Source organism: Drosophila montana, unplaced genomic scaffold, assembly GCF_035044405.1.
Source record: "Drosophila montana isolate Dmon_TW-CO22-7 unplaced genomic scaffold, ASM3504440v1 contig_3729_1, whole genome shotgun sequence".
NCBI lineage: Eukaryota > Metazoa > Arthropoda > Insecta > Diptera > Drosophilidae > Drosophila > Drosophila montana.
Window position 1 is genome coordinate 181,154 of NW_026998615.1, and position 15,444 is coordinate 196,597.

General features: G+C 35.4%; 1 protein-coding gene across 1 annotated transcript in view; it reads left to right on the top strand.

The window, feature by feature from the left end:
- Tehao (tehao) overlaps positions 1 to 15,444 on the top strand; it is a 38,593-nt gene that overhangs the window by 18,582 nt on the left and 4,567 nt on the right. The window lies entirely within an intron of this gene.

The window sequence follows — 15,444 nt, forward strand, 5'->3', positions numbered from 1 at the left end:
CGCCAAATGAAAGGGCATTAAAGCTGCCAAGTCATAAATAAGCAAAAATAAATCGCCAATAAAGAGAAAATGTGACATCATCATAATTATTGATGGGCAATGCATAGCAAAGAAACAATATAAAAGAAACAAATATCAATTAAATTTAAATAAAAATGCACTTGCATAAATAAAAGATGCATCATGTGGTAAATGAGGCACAAACACTTATGGCTTCTGGCCGTACACACACACACTCGCACACGCAGAATCATCCTGTCACGAATAATGAGTTTATTGTGCGCAGACTGGCATCAAAAACCGGGTTCCTATCGTTCCACTTGTCTCGTTTTACGAGCATGTAAAAACAAATGTGCATAATTTGTCAGCACAAATCACTGGCGATTGACCCCATACCAAAAAATTGTCGCTCCAACTGACCGAATTATGAAGTGCGGTAGATCAAGGATAGTACGTTGTTAATTTGCTCACTAATTGATCGCAACAGGCGAACGCCAAAGCGCATTTTAATTGTACTTCTAGCTTAGTTAACTAAAGCTTTATTTATTATTTTTGAAAACTAGAGTAAAATGTGTTTTACAGATTGACGAAGATTAAATGCTTTTGTATTTCATATAGTGCCCAAGAACTAAGCTTGTTAAAGAAATATTAAATAACAACAAATACAGAATTTGTAGTTGGAAACTGTTATTGCTCACAGTTTAAATATAATTCTTGCCTTTGCTGGAAAAATGTGATTTCTCACAGTCTAAGTCGAATTCTTACCTTTAGTGATGAACTTTTATTTTTATTTCTTAAAATCTTTACGATTTTTACAATTTTAAATTAAACGATTTAACTATTTTAATTGATAAAATAACATATTGTATGTTTGCCAAGAATGTAATGGTTCGACTCGGTTTGATTCAAAATGATTTTATAGCCTTGATAGGATATCCGCTGCGGGCTAAAAAACGATAAAAAATTATAGGAAGTGTTTATTCTTTATATAAAATATATAAATTTTGCTTAAATTTGGCATATAAATAAGTCATTTGCTTACACAATGAAATCATTAAAGAGTTGGCTCTTAAGTATAATGACAACAAGCTTTGTTTTTTGTACAATCAAAATTCCTCGTATGGCTCAGAAACACACGCTCCAAGTGTGTGGCATCTCGTTGTTGCTTCTGTTGCTGTTGTGTGTGTGTGGATGTGTGTGTGTGGATGCTGTGTTGGCGTCGCTGATGCGGCTGATATGACATGCATTATGGCTATATAACAAATATGACCGCACTGCTGCGGCTGGCTTGGGTTAAGCATGGCGGTTCTCGAGGCTTTGGGCTGTTGAGCTGCCGGGCTGCCGGTTGGGCGTGCTGCGGGGTCGCCACTCGAATGACATAATCGAGCGCTGCAGTTTCCGCCTGCTGCCACAGTGTTCGGGTGCTGTGGCAGCTTCCTGCTGCTTCCTGTTATGAGGAGACGATGTCATGATACTGGGCCCAACTGCTATTATATAACCAAGCATACAACACTCACACACACACACACACACACACACACACACACACACACATGTCTTATTTTTTCCCTTTCTTCGTTGTACTATCTCTCTGAAAAGTTCTTAATTAGTCTGGGGCGCATGTGAGCGGGCACATAAAATAAAAACAGGAAAAAATCAAATAAAATCAGGAAAAAACAAGTCAAGTCGTTGGTTATAACCGAATACGTAATGCTCTGCTCACGGTTTTAAAACATCCGCCATTCGAGTCGAAGGTTCTTTTTATGCATTTATAGAATATATGCATTTATAGGGATAGGTAGTCAGCAAGACACTAAGCCAATATACTCTGTTTTAATGTGCGAAAAGTGTATACAGATCTACAAAGTTTTCGCAGTCGCAACTAATTGCTGTTCAAGTTGCTGCTAATGCGGGTTGCTGCTGCGGCTGCTTTTGTATAGATAATGATGATAATGATGTAGAGATAATGATTATGCTGATTAATCTGACGTTGATTAGCTTTTGATCACCAGCTTAAATTTTATATCATAATTGAATTTGGTATGTCAAAGTATGAACCAAGCTGACCCCATCAAATCTATGTCATGCGTAGGTTAAATTACCTTCGAATAATCGATAGCTCACTTTATATATCGATACAAATCGATTTTAAGATAAAGTTTAGACCCTGTCTTAAAGGTTATAAAGATACACCAAGATACTACAAATTCGGGATGTAGGCTTTCGTTGAATATGCAGAGATCCACAAAATTAAGTGTTCCTCCAAAATTTAAAAATTTATATTCGATCTCTATGGAATGGTCAGGATTCCTGTACCTGTATACATGGTACGTACCTGAAATGTTAACTGAATGAGAAAATAAATTTATGCATACCATGTATTACATATATTTTCTCACTTATCAATTTCTGATACCAAGCTATTCCTGAAAATGGATCAACCTATGAAGTCCTTATGAAACATATACTTATACATATAAAAATCTAAGCTGACCGTAAATATCTAAAGCAGCTCCATAGTTGGTATCACAGTCTGAATTATGGCTAGAAATAAAACACTTTTAATAGTTGCTCATTTTTAATACAGTTCCGTATATTTAGATTAACAAGCGTCGTACTTGACAGGTAAAATGTGAATAAATTGGTGGATCATGAGTTTCCAATATAATTATGTTTTAATTAACACATGGAAATATAAAATAAAAAGATTTGGCTGAGAAGTTTAAAATTGCACGTAGCTTAAAATCTTTATATATATATACAGTGCGTTTCACAGCAATAGCCCACTCTGGTCGATTTCTAGGTTAATATAATTGTTTGTATTTATAATAGTTAATTAACATTTTTAATATAATATTTGTATTATTATTAATATAATATTTATATAATTATTAACAAATTATTAATATGATAATATTATTAATATAATAATTATGTTATATCAAAATTATAAATTGATTACTAAAAATAAAGGTTTTTTGAGTTATAGGCAGTTACATCTCCAATTTCAATAAAGCCTATCTGAATGAAAAGCACTGTAAATAGAGATAGACCAAATTTTAGTAATAACTGCGATATCATAATTATTTCCAAGAAGTGTACTCATATTCTGGGGTTCTTTTTATCGTAGGGAAACAAACATTTGTTTTTTATAGAAATTTTCGAATTCGAATTGAGTTTGATATTCAATCTCAATATATAAAACTAACGGGTATAACCCGGCCTTGCCTTGCCAAACTTTTTCGGGTGTAATGCGACTCAAAGATTTTTGTGCGAAGTTTTAAGTTGTGTCCGATTTGCTTCAAACTTATTTTCAAAGCTCTACATAAGAATATAATGAATACGTATTTCAGCGATTTGGGAAATTCCACTCGCAACATTGGTAAATTGGAGGAAAACGTTTCTATGAAAATTGTTTGTTTACCGTCCGATAAGTTTCAAGATCATTTTCAAAGCTTTTTGAGAACATTGATTTTTAACATACGTTCCACGGGCAAGGCCGGGTTATACCCGCTAGTTATTTATAAAGCTATATATTTCCTTATACATATTCATCTATATATGGGTGCAGAATGTATATACTATATATCATATTTCTATTGATTTCTTAAAATTGAAAACCAAACCCAATTTTTAAGAGTTGAGAATATATTTGTTGTAAAAGGAAACATAACTATGTATATATATATATATATTACTATATTGCTATATTATATGCTAGGGGGTATTGCCCGGCCTTGCCCGTGGCACGCATAATTCTGTCAAAAATAATTGATAATGAGTTTAAAACCGATCGGAAGGCAAACACAAAATTTTCATACAATCGTTTTCCGCCAATTTATCACTGTTGCGGGCAAAATTTCCCAAACCGCTGAAATACGTATTCATTAAGTTAGTAGATATTTGGAAATACGTCACCCACCAAATTTTTGACCCCCATTTCCACTAAGAAGGAATGCATTTTTCGAAAAGTGTGAACCACCCCTCAAATGAATTTTAACAAAAAAGTTTTATTTAACCGTTTTTCGCGGTTTTTCCACTCGTGCAAGTAGAATTTTTGTTGCGGGCAGTACATATATCGAATGGGTCAAAAATTAATTATCTGTATGAACAACTGTTTTGTATTTTTAAATATCTCAGACTTGCCGTTTACTTGTTTCACCATCACTTATTGGAACAATCGGTCGAAAACAAAGCTTTCGTATAAAAGTACTTCAAAGTCTTGCGTCTTGTGAGGGTATTTATTCTTTTCCTCGCCCAAGATAACCGTAATTTTTGTAATATATTAGTTCATTAGTTAGTTGGGCTTAATGTGACTCATTAATTGCACATCGCACAATGCATTACTGTAACAGTAAAGTAGACTGTAATAAGAAAAGGATGAACCACGGAATAAAAAGTTTTCACAAATTGAAAATTTTACAGTTCACTGAATTTAATGCTGCAGCAGATACCGAAATCTAACTGTGAAACTTGCTGCACCTTTTTGCGTCTCATTAATTTTCACTAGCAGCAAATGCAACAACAAAATGAGGCACATATATGTGGCATATATACACATATATACATGTGTGTGTGCAGCCTCTTATAATTTATTGTTTGTTTGTTTTACACTCGAGCGCATGCGAAACGAGTGTGGGTTTGTTTGGGTGTGAAGGAGGGGGGGGGGGGGGTGTGGAAAGAGGGGGCGTTGCGGCAGGTGGACTGCGTAAGGACTTGCTTGTGCGGCATTTGGAGATTTTTTCTTTTTATTTGGCATTAGGGGCCGAAGCCCTTTCCGGCTTGCCATACGATAAGTGCAACCAGGGAGCGCAACAATTTTCTCTGCAATTTTTGTTTGCTGCTTAGGCAAATATAAGTGGTAAAAGATACAAAAGACGACTGAAAGCTGTGCATACACACAGACACGCACACACATCTCTCAGTTTGCATATGGGTGCGTATGTGCTTTGCTCTTGAATGACCTTCATAATTTATTCGCTGCAGTTATTTTGGCCAACTGTTTGTAGATTTGTGCCTGCAACGGTCGCACAGTGGAATGTATTCATTGATTTGCGCTTAAAAAAAAAACAAAACATAAAATTAACCTAAATAGAAGAACATTCTTGGATTAATAAGTCGATTTTAAAAGCAAGCATGATGGCTCATAAACATTATACGTAAGTTTCCCTCAGTGAAAGTATGTTTTTTATTCAATACTATATTTGTAATTAACATAAATTCCAATCATATATAAATAATATTGTTATATTTGTAAATATATATATATATCAATATAATTATTATTTATTTGCTGTACGATGATTTTCAAATCAAAAGTTTATCTTCGCGTCCCTTGGACATCGGCAAACTCTTCCGCACAGCTCTTGAACTTGGCCCCAATACAAAACAAGTAAAAGGCTCTAGTCCAGAGTTCTCGATTAGGGGATACCCTGAACTTATTTTTAACAACACTGACTGCAGCTCGCACTACCAGCTCGTTTGCTCGTTAGAAGTAATTAAAAAAAAATTTAAAAAAAAGTTTTCCAATTGGAGGACACGAACCTGTAGCGACCGCACTGCCCGCCACCGCCTTTACTTGACAGCCACACAAACAGTTTGTTCTTGACGTGCAAAAAACGAATTAAAATAGCAACACACATACACACAGCACTGAAAAACAATACAATTGCAATGCTGTTGATAGAATTAAATAAAAACGCTCATGAATATGTATGTGTACATGTATATAGACACTTTTGCCAGCTGCCGCAAACACGTGCCAATATAAGCACACGTTTTCTTAGTTAACTTTTGTGTTTCTTAGCCGATCTGGATACAATTTTAAACAGTAGATCTTATTGTGCTAAAGAATATTCGTATATTCTCAAAAAGTCAATTGTATTAAAATGTGCCTCAAATTCGTGGTTTATTTCATTTGGCTCTTATAACTCATATAACAAAAAGCAAGATTTCGATATCACTTGCTTGGAAACGGGGATAGTATCGATTATCGATAGTGTTCAAATTGAAAAATAATCAAATCAAGAATTATAAATACGAGTGAGCGCCATGAGTGTTTGCGACAATTTTTTTATGCCCAGAGAGAGTAAGACTACTGAGAGTGGCAGCGGAACGCCTAGCCTCGGGAGCCGAACGATCAGGACCATAGAGTAATAAACAGATACAGAGCTGAAAACTGACTCCGAGCTTGGTTACAGAACTTATGAATAGTTAAAGTACCCTATTTTGAGAGGTGGTGCCTTGCTGATCGAAAAATGAAAAATGAAGAAGAAGATATGACTTTGGGAGTTTGCGAATTAAATCATAGCAGTGCTTAGAAACCACAACAATGAGTAAGAAGAGTGTAGAAGCTTAGATCATAGAAAGGGACAGAATTTGTGGTGTGCTTTTTGTCATTGTCGAATCGTTTATTTTGATTATGGTTGTTGCTGGTTCATATGGCAAATGTTCTGAAGTTGTCTTTGATTTTTGGGCAACGGCAGAAGTAGCTGTAGACAACCGGGTGTTGGGTTTGCAATTTGTGTTTGCAACCTCGCAATCTTGCTTCACATTTTTTGAAGAAAAAACTTTTGATCCAAAAGCCTCCTCTGTATCTGTTTATTACTCTATGGATCAGGACCAAGCCGTATCTCGCTCAGTGCACAGCGTCGCTGCGATTGATATTTTTTCATAATAAATGTATGTTTGTTTTGAATCCCCTACAGCCTAGAGACATATGTTTGTATGCATGTGCAGAGTGTGCCTCGCTCTCACTAATTGCTTTGTGCACTTGTTCAAAAAACCCCGAGATCTACAAACATACATATGTATACAAGTAGATCGTGTCGTTTTTTGGTAGACTCTTTTGTGCCTGCGGTAGCAAAAGGCACATACATGCAAATGCTAGCACAGGCATAATGGGTAGAATATGATTTTTTTTTTATTTAGTAAAAACTTAAATAACATAAATGAAATAATTGTATATTTTATTAAATTATGTTGTTTGCTTAAAATACAAAAAATTCGAAGTTGCATTTCTGCAAGGGTAATTAATCGTCGGATTGTCGAACCATTCTGAAAGAGACCAAAAGTTAAACATTTTCACACGAGCATTTATTTCGGCGATATGATATCAGCACTGAGAAGAGTATGTCTTCTCTTTCGGGTGAGTTATTGTAAAAATGATATTTTTCTACAAAATTATAATATAAAATAAAATTTCCAGCTGGAGGTTATGCTTTTTTAAGGTGCTTTTTGATTTTGTTTAGGGTATCTATGCCAAATTAAGAATCATTTTGGAAATTGCGCTGAAATATATTCCATTTGCCTTTTTAATGCAGCTTTGTCTTGGAATAGGCAATTTTTTTAAATTATGTAGTCGTTTATTTCTCACTTTTAGTTTGTGAGTTTTTACTTTTTGCACAGTTAGCTGTCGAATTTGTTGCTGCTGCTGTCGCTTGTTCTTATTTCGGGTCGCTGTCGCAGTCGCTTCATGCGCGGTTGCATTTGAACACTTGCGATGTCGCAGGCATCTGCATCCACAGTTGCCAGCAACGCCGGGGGCAGCGGCAACAGCAACAGCACCCTGCAGCGGGTGCAGCGTGAAGGGTAATCCATACTAAACTATTTGATACCCTATTCAAAATAATTTTGTACTATCAGGTAATAGTCGGCTCAGCTCGGACAAACTGTGCTCTGAAAACAAATTTTCACCCTCTTTCCACTCAGGAAGGTGGATTTTATACAAGCAACGAAACGAATTTCTTGCGAATATACCCTATTCAAGATAACTTTTCATTATCTTGTAATAGGCGGCTCAGCTCGGGTTTGCTCTGAAAACTTATTTTCTTATTTATATTATTATTTTATATTATGAATTTTATATCATTTAATATTAATATTTAAAAAAAAGTGGCTTACTACAGTTACCCACTGTCTTTCACACTCGTAAAAATTGTATATCTTTGAAGTTTTATAGGAATTTAAATTGTATCGCTTAAAAGCAAGTAAATGGGCATCAGGGTCTTTAAATATATACACAGGGTACCTATTAGTCTATCACATAGTACATTAAACTTAACTTTTTTCATGCCATTTGCTTGAATGCAATTGTGTGTGTGTGTCTGGGTGCATGTCCTTGGTTTGTGTACCGGCAGCTGCAAGTCCACGCCCTTGTTCGTAGCCCACACGCCCCACACGCCATTTTTCGCTTCTTTTTATTTTGCGGTTCTGTGCTCAGCACAACAAAAATATGAAATAAAAAAATGCCAACAAAATATAAAAAACTACTTAGCTCGCTTTGAATTGCATTTGAGCGTTAAATTTAATTGCGCTGGTTGCTTTTGAATTAAAAATAAACCGCTCTGGTTAAAAATATGCATTTGTCGTCCACAAAAAATGCCGAGTCATGCGGCGCTTTTGACAAGAAATCATCATTTTAAAAAAAAACTGGTGGCTCACGTTTTGTTAGCATGCAGAGTACGTTTTGACTAGATCTCTTAATGAACAAACCGTGCTGACAATCAAATATATTTTTTAATTTTTAATGATCAAAAATCGTGATTGTTCGCAGTGGTGCATAAAGACTTTATAATTAGAATAATTCTGTGCATTCTAAAATTTATTGTATATTTATCATAATTACAAATTTGACAATATTTGTTTTATTTGAGATTGTCATTTACTTATTGTCTATGCCAAATTATAATGATTTTTAGTACCGAATGTGTAAAACAATTTATATTTTTAGATTTATAAAGAATTTGTTTGGGAAATTGTTGCAAAACAATTTTATTTTAAATATACCTTTTATTTGTAGGACTATCTCTATATATAAAACTGTTTGTCCTGACTGACTGACTGACTGACTGACTGGTGATCAACGCACAGCCTTAACCGTAAGAGCTATGAAGCTGAAATTTTCACTGTAGTTACCTTATGTGATGTAGGTGCATGTTAAGACGGGGTTTCGGGAAATTCCACCCAGCAAGTGTGAAAAAATCGCGAAAAACGTTTGTATGTAACTTTTTTGTTTACCATCCGATCGGTATCAAATTTATTTTCAAAGATCTTTGTTCAAATTCATTTGAGGGGTGGATGACGTTTTGTGTTCAAATTTATTTCCAAAGATCTATAAGATAAATCATTTTTCGCAAAAACTAAACTCCTTCGGTGGAAAATGAATTTCAAAGTTTTTTTTAGTGAATTTTAAGTTTGTTTTATTCCCGTCCGATCAGTTTCAAAATCATTTTCATAGCTTTTAGAAAACATTGATTTTATAACATACGTGCCACGGGCAAGGCCGGCTTATACCCGCTAGTATTTATATATATGGAAAAATTATAAGTCAAATTCAACTGCAACATACAATTTTTCCTATTAAACAGCTAAAGTGTGTTGGTCCAAGAGGGCGGGCTGTGGGCAGGGTGCAAGAAATGTTGACAATATTTTCTGCTGTTTGCACACAATGGCAAAACAATCGGACAAATGACACGAACAGATGATGAAAAGTAGATAAAAAAAAACACACATGGATGTCAGCACGCCGTCTTCCACCCTCCATACACACACACACACACACACACATTGAAACTGAAATGAAAAAGAAAACATATAACGGACGGTCGCCATTTGTTGCGGCGTTTTGAGAATTTAGCCAAAGGCGGAACTTGCAGTTTGTGGCTGCGCCGAGCTGCGCTTAGATCTGGCAACGCCAAATGCACTCACGGCGTGTACTTAACATTTTGCGGTAGCCGACAAATCGCCCTTTGCTGCCACATGAGAAATGATGATGAGCGGAAAATGAGAGGCAAGTGCAGAAGCCAAATTAGGGATCAGCGCAAGGAAATGTAAAGAAATTAAAAAACTAAAGACAAAAAAAAACATATAGAGGTTAAAAAAATTTGAAAGGTTAAAACACGAAATAAATAAAAGAAAATATAGCATCGTAGAACAAAATGAAGAAAGCAGAAAAAGGAGAAAATTCAAACATAAATAGAATAAAGCTGAGGAAGCGATACGCAAGCGGAACTAACATTTAGATATATTCAGGATATAAAAACACGGAAAAATTAAATACTCTGTAGAAGATGTGCGCTTTAATGTTGTATATTTTAAATCTGATCGGTTTTTCTTTTACCAGTACTTAACGAACCATCCTCGGTGTTGATAAAGAAAACCTCCTGACTATTTTTTGTAGTGTCTGTCATAGTTTTCGTTATGCAAATGCCTGTTGAAGGGACGACTCGTGACAATGAGCAGCGCTTGAAAGCCGCATCAATCAGTTAGGGCTTGGACTACTTAAATGGGCATTTCACATAAATGTCAGCACTAAACTGCCGCAAGTGTGACACATACAGACACACACACACACACACATCACTTAACTAGTTGGTTAATTTATGTCTGCGCTTGGCCCTGGCACATTGCAAGTTTCGTAGCCAGCGGCAAGCGGCAGCTGGCAACTGTCAGTTAATGCAATTGTTATGGCAGCTTAAGCCAGCAGCAACAGCACCGACTACTCCCACGCTCGAACCCCCAACACATTTGGAATTTTGCGCATCTCAGTTCAGTGGGGAGGTAAAAGGAAATGCATTGTAAATTAAATCAAAATATTTACAAAGCCATGTCTAGAGCTAAGCTGTTTGAATAAATAAGCAGAACAACAATAACAACTAAAGTAACAGCTTACAGCAACAACAATAAATTATAGTTGCTGCCACAAATGAAATGCATTTTCAGCGCATCGCTGCCAAACATTTTGTGGCTTTTATACCCTGTATTTTCTGTGTGTAATAAGTAGATCCTACAAATGATATAATTTGACGAGAATGACAAACACGGCACATCAATCTCAAAGACTAAAGCTATGCAGTAGATTAAGCATTACACGCTGAACAAGTTTATGAATTTGTTCAATGAATATATATAGATTTTAACCCCAGTCTGCTTAAGCATATATCGAAGGTCGTGCAACCAAAACTTTTATATAGTATCATGTGTAGTATATATGTATATATTTATATTATACATATAATTTATAATATTTATACATACATATATTCATTTATACATAATATAATATTTATACATATTTGTATGCTATCTTTATGTGCTGAAAAAATGATAACATTTGAAATATCAATACAAATGTTATAACAGAATAAATTATTTAAGGTTTAAGCCCATGGGAAAGAAGAAGCACTGCTTATTTCCATGTATGATGTGTGTTTTAATGTGCGTACTTGTTCTTGATCCTTGCATATAGAGGGTATTTCCTGGTCAAGTAGTCTTCAATAGACTAATTTTATTCGTTCTCTCTCTCTCGTTCGTTTGCTCTGTGCTGCACTCGAAAAAAATCAAATTAAATTAAATATGTCAGTATTGTAAACAAGCTCAACTTTTAGTTACAAATCAATAAACTTCTACAAAAGCCACAGCAGCCTTTGAAGTACGCAAAGGCAAAACCTTCCCGCCCTCACTTACTTACTTACATTTCCAATAGCATTGGCAACATTGCGTATACGCAATGTGGCAATTTGTAAGCTGCTTCATATGAGTGTGCGTGTGTGTTTTGTTACTGGATTTTTAGGGCATGAAATCAATACATGCACACAAATATATATATAGAGCAACAATTGCTTTTGAAAGCAACAAAGTTCTTAGCTTTGATATTTGTACTCAAATAAATTGCTTGGCTAGCTTTTGAAATTGAAACCGATTGAGATGTGGAGCGACATATATTATTTTGGTTTATATATAAAGCTTAAACGTATAACTGTTTAGCAAAAACAAGTTAGTTGTAGTTTTAATTTTACTATAACAGAACATTATTCCTTATTATATTAAAAGATTTTAAAGTATTTTTGAATCTTTTTCTCGATTTAAGGTTCGAATTGTTTAACTAGTTTTTCACAACCAGAAAACCTGGTTTTATTCCAGATTCTTCATATATTGCTGTAGTATTTTAAAATGATAGTAAATATAATTGATTATTTTTTATAAAGCAAATTCTTCTTGTTTTTGTCAATTCTACTTACAATTTTACTATTAAATAAATTCGCATTTTGTAAATTATGAATAGTTAGCACCACTTGAACCAATCTGGTCAGGTTCACTAAAAGCAACAAACTCACTGTGAGGCGCCATAAGAGAGTAAAGCTCACTCAAGTGAAAGCGTTGATAAGTGCAGCGTGCAACACGCGGCGTATGCGTAATGTGTCAGCCAAGGGGCGGCTGTGTAATTGGACGTCAAATTGTTTCTGATGGCCACGTTAAAAGTTCAGTTGTGTGTGAGAAGTTGCACACGTACTAAGGCCTGCCGCTTGGGTCCTAGGCATAATACCAATACAGAAGTTTCTTTTGATTTTCTCGCGTGGGGAATCGGCTAAAAACTGTTAATTGAGTTGCAGCCATCGGTGCGAAAATAAATTATGAGAAACTTGTACGTGGCTGGCACCATAAATTGGTAAAGTTTTGCACGGCTCCAGCGTACGATGTCCATGACGGGTTCAAGGCCATCCGTTAGGCCAGCTATTTATGTGATTGACTTGGCCTTATAGCGATTTATTTTTGATTACTCGCATGTGTCTCACGTCTCACCTAGCAGGGCTTCAGTTTTTAGTCCCTTACCCCAATTCGGGTTCGTGTTGTGTGGGGCTATTCGTATTTTTGGGCGTGAGCCTAAACGCAGCTGCCAAAGCGTAAACTTGTGTTTGTGTGCGGGGTGTGGCTTGAAGCTAAATATTGTTGCCGCTGCATTGATTTTAGCCATGCGTTAGGTTCCTGTGTTTCCAGAAGTTCAACAAAGATTTATGCACACAAATATTTCTTAACAATTAACTTGGGCTACAAATAGCTCTTAACGCTCTTAAAGAAAATTCACATTCATCTCTATATATAAAACTGTTTGTCCTCACTCACTGACTGACTGATGGGTGATCAACACACAGCCCAGGTAGTTACCTTACCGGGATTCCTTAAATTCCAACACATGTGTGGAAAAATCGCGAAAAATATTTTTATGAAACTGATTTGCTAAGATATTTGTTCAAATTCATTATCAAACAAGAGGTTCTAGTCGGGAGCTCCCGACTAGGGGATACCCTGAACCCTCTAAAATAAATTAAAAAAAAAAAGTTCCCTTAGCAGGGTTTGAACTCTCAACTGAGCGCATTACTTGCTGCCGCCTCTACGCAACAGCCACACCAGCCAAAAAAAAAAGTAGTCTCCTCGGCAGGGTTCGAACTCGTAACTGACCGCGCTACTTTCCGCCGCCCCTACTCAATAGCCACACCAATAATTAAGTCTTAATGAGAAAAATGCGAATTTGAAATAGGAGCACAGAAAACAATGCAATCGCAATTGCAATGATGTTGATAGAATTCAAAGAAGACGCGTAAAAGGGTGGAATTTGCGCTTGCTGCTGAACGTGTTTGCAGGCCAAAACACATTTTCTTTCGTGTTTCTTAACCGATGAAATTTTCAGTAGTATATCTTATTATACTATAAAATATTCGTGTATTCTCAAAATGATAATTGCATTTTAATTGTGGTTTAATTAGATAGGCAATACAAGTTGGCTTACTAACATGATTATTAGCTTTTTGGTGGTAGCGGGGAGGTGGGGATAGCTATAAAATTAAACATACATACATATATATACTATTCTAGAAGCTAGAGTCTAGAAACAGGGCAAGTTATCGAATACCGGAAACAAACTCGATCTGCGCGGTTACTAGCAGGACATGCAGCTAAAATTTCAAGTCTCTAGCTCTTACAGGTTCTGAGATCCTTGCGTTCATACAAACGGACGGCTCGGCTATTGATGCTGATCAAGAATATATATACTTTATGGGGTCGGAGATGCTTCCTTCTGCCTGTTACATACGTTTGCACAAATACATTATACCCCTTTTACCCATTTTCAATGGGTTCAAGGTATAAAAATGCTTTCCTCCTTGGTGAAAATGGCAGTCAAAGATTTGGTGGGTGACGTTTCGAGTTCAAATTTATTTCAAAAGATCTATACGAAAAATCATTTGACACGTATTGCACACTTTTCGCAGAATCAAAGCTTCCTCGGTGGAAAATGGGATTGAAAGTTTTGTCGGATTTGCATCAAACTTAATTTTAAAGCTCTACATAATGTGGAAGGCTTTACTGTTATTTTACCGAATAGCAAATCAGACACAGCGTAGTTCTTTTTACTTCTTTATTGTTCTTCGCGCGATACAGAAACCAACTCTCTCGTACACAATAATATTATATAGCATGATAATGTTAATGCTTATGTTAAAGTGTGTGAATGACAATGTTACATGTGACTGAGTGATGTATGTATGAATGTATATCCATGTTGCCATGTGTGTTTATCCTGCTACAATAAGAACTTAATGAATAATTAGCGAAAAACGCTTGTATGAAAGTTTTTTTGCTTACCATTCGAACGGCTTCAAAATCATTTTCAAAAATCTTTATGAGAATTTATTTGATACGTTCTTGGGTGACAAATGCGGGTCAAACGAAAGTTTATTCTTCATTTTCAAGATTCTCACCGCAAGACTAACTTGGGTGGAAACACTTGATTCTTTATTGTTATATTGCACTTAAAACATATATTTAAATGGAAGTGGAGATCAAGATGGCTAGAGTTTAATTTTCAACGGGCGTTTACGTAGTGGAAGGGTTATATCTAAAATTGTTAGCACTAAACGTTCCACGGGCAAGGCCGGGCAATACCCGCTAGCTATTCTTATATTCTGATTTAACATATAAATATAGTAATACTTTTAAAAAAAGCATAAATAAGATTTTACAAAGTTTTTGAAAACATTTCTTAAATACTCTTCTACTAAAAAACTCTTTCTATTAAATCTTTTTTTTCTTTTTTTACCCTGAACCTATTGAAAATGGGTAAAGAGGGTATTATGTATTTTCGCAAATGTATGTAACAGGCAGAAGGAAGCATCTCCGACCCCATAAAGTGTATATATTCTTGATCAGCATCAACAGCCGAGTCGATCTAGCCATGTCCGTCTGTCTGTCTGTAGCTTCTGGAATAGTATATATGTATATATAAAATTTCTTTAATTTTATACCTATCGCCTGTTGGAAGAAGAGGGTTCAGGGTATCCCCTAGTCGGGGGCTCCCGACTAGAACCTCTTACTTGTTAATATTCACAATTTGTATTTATTTCTCAAGTATCATATATTTTTGTCAAAATTGTATTGAATATATTTTTGGCGATTGATGATAATAAACTTCCTGGGAATTGTAGTTTATTAAAGAAAGTATAGTTGAAGAAAGTCTATATCAGTCTCATAGATAACGATCCCTAGTGATTGTTCATTTAGAATATTAAATGACATTTTTAAAGATAACAATGCCTATCAGGAATAATACTAACGCTTATCAATTACTTGCAGTGCCCAAAAGTAGGCAACATCAATTCTCATCCAATT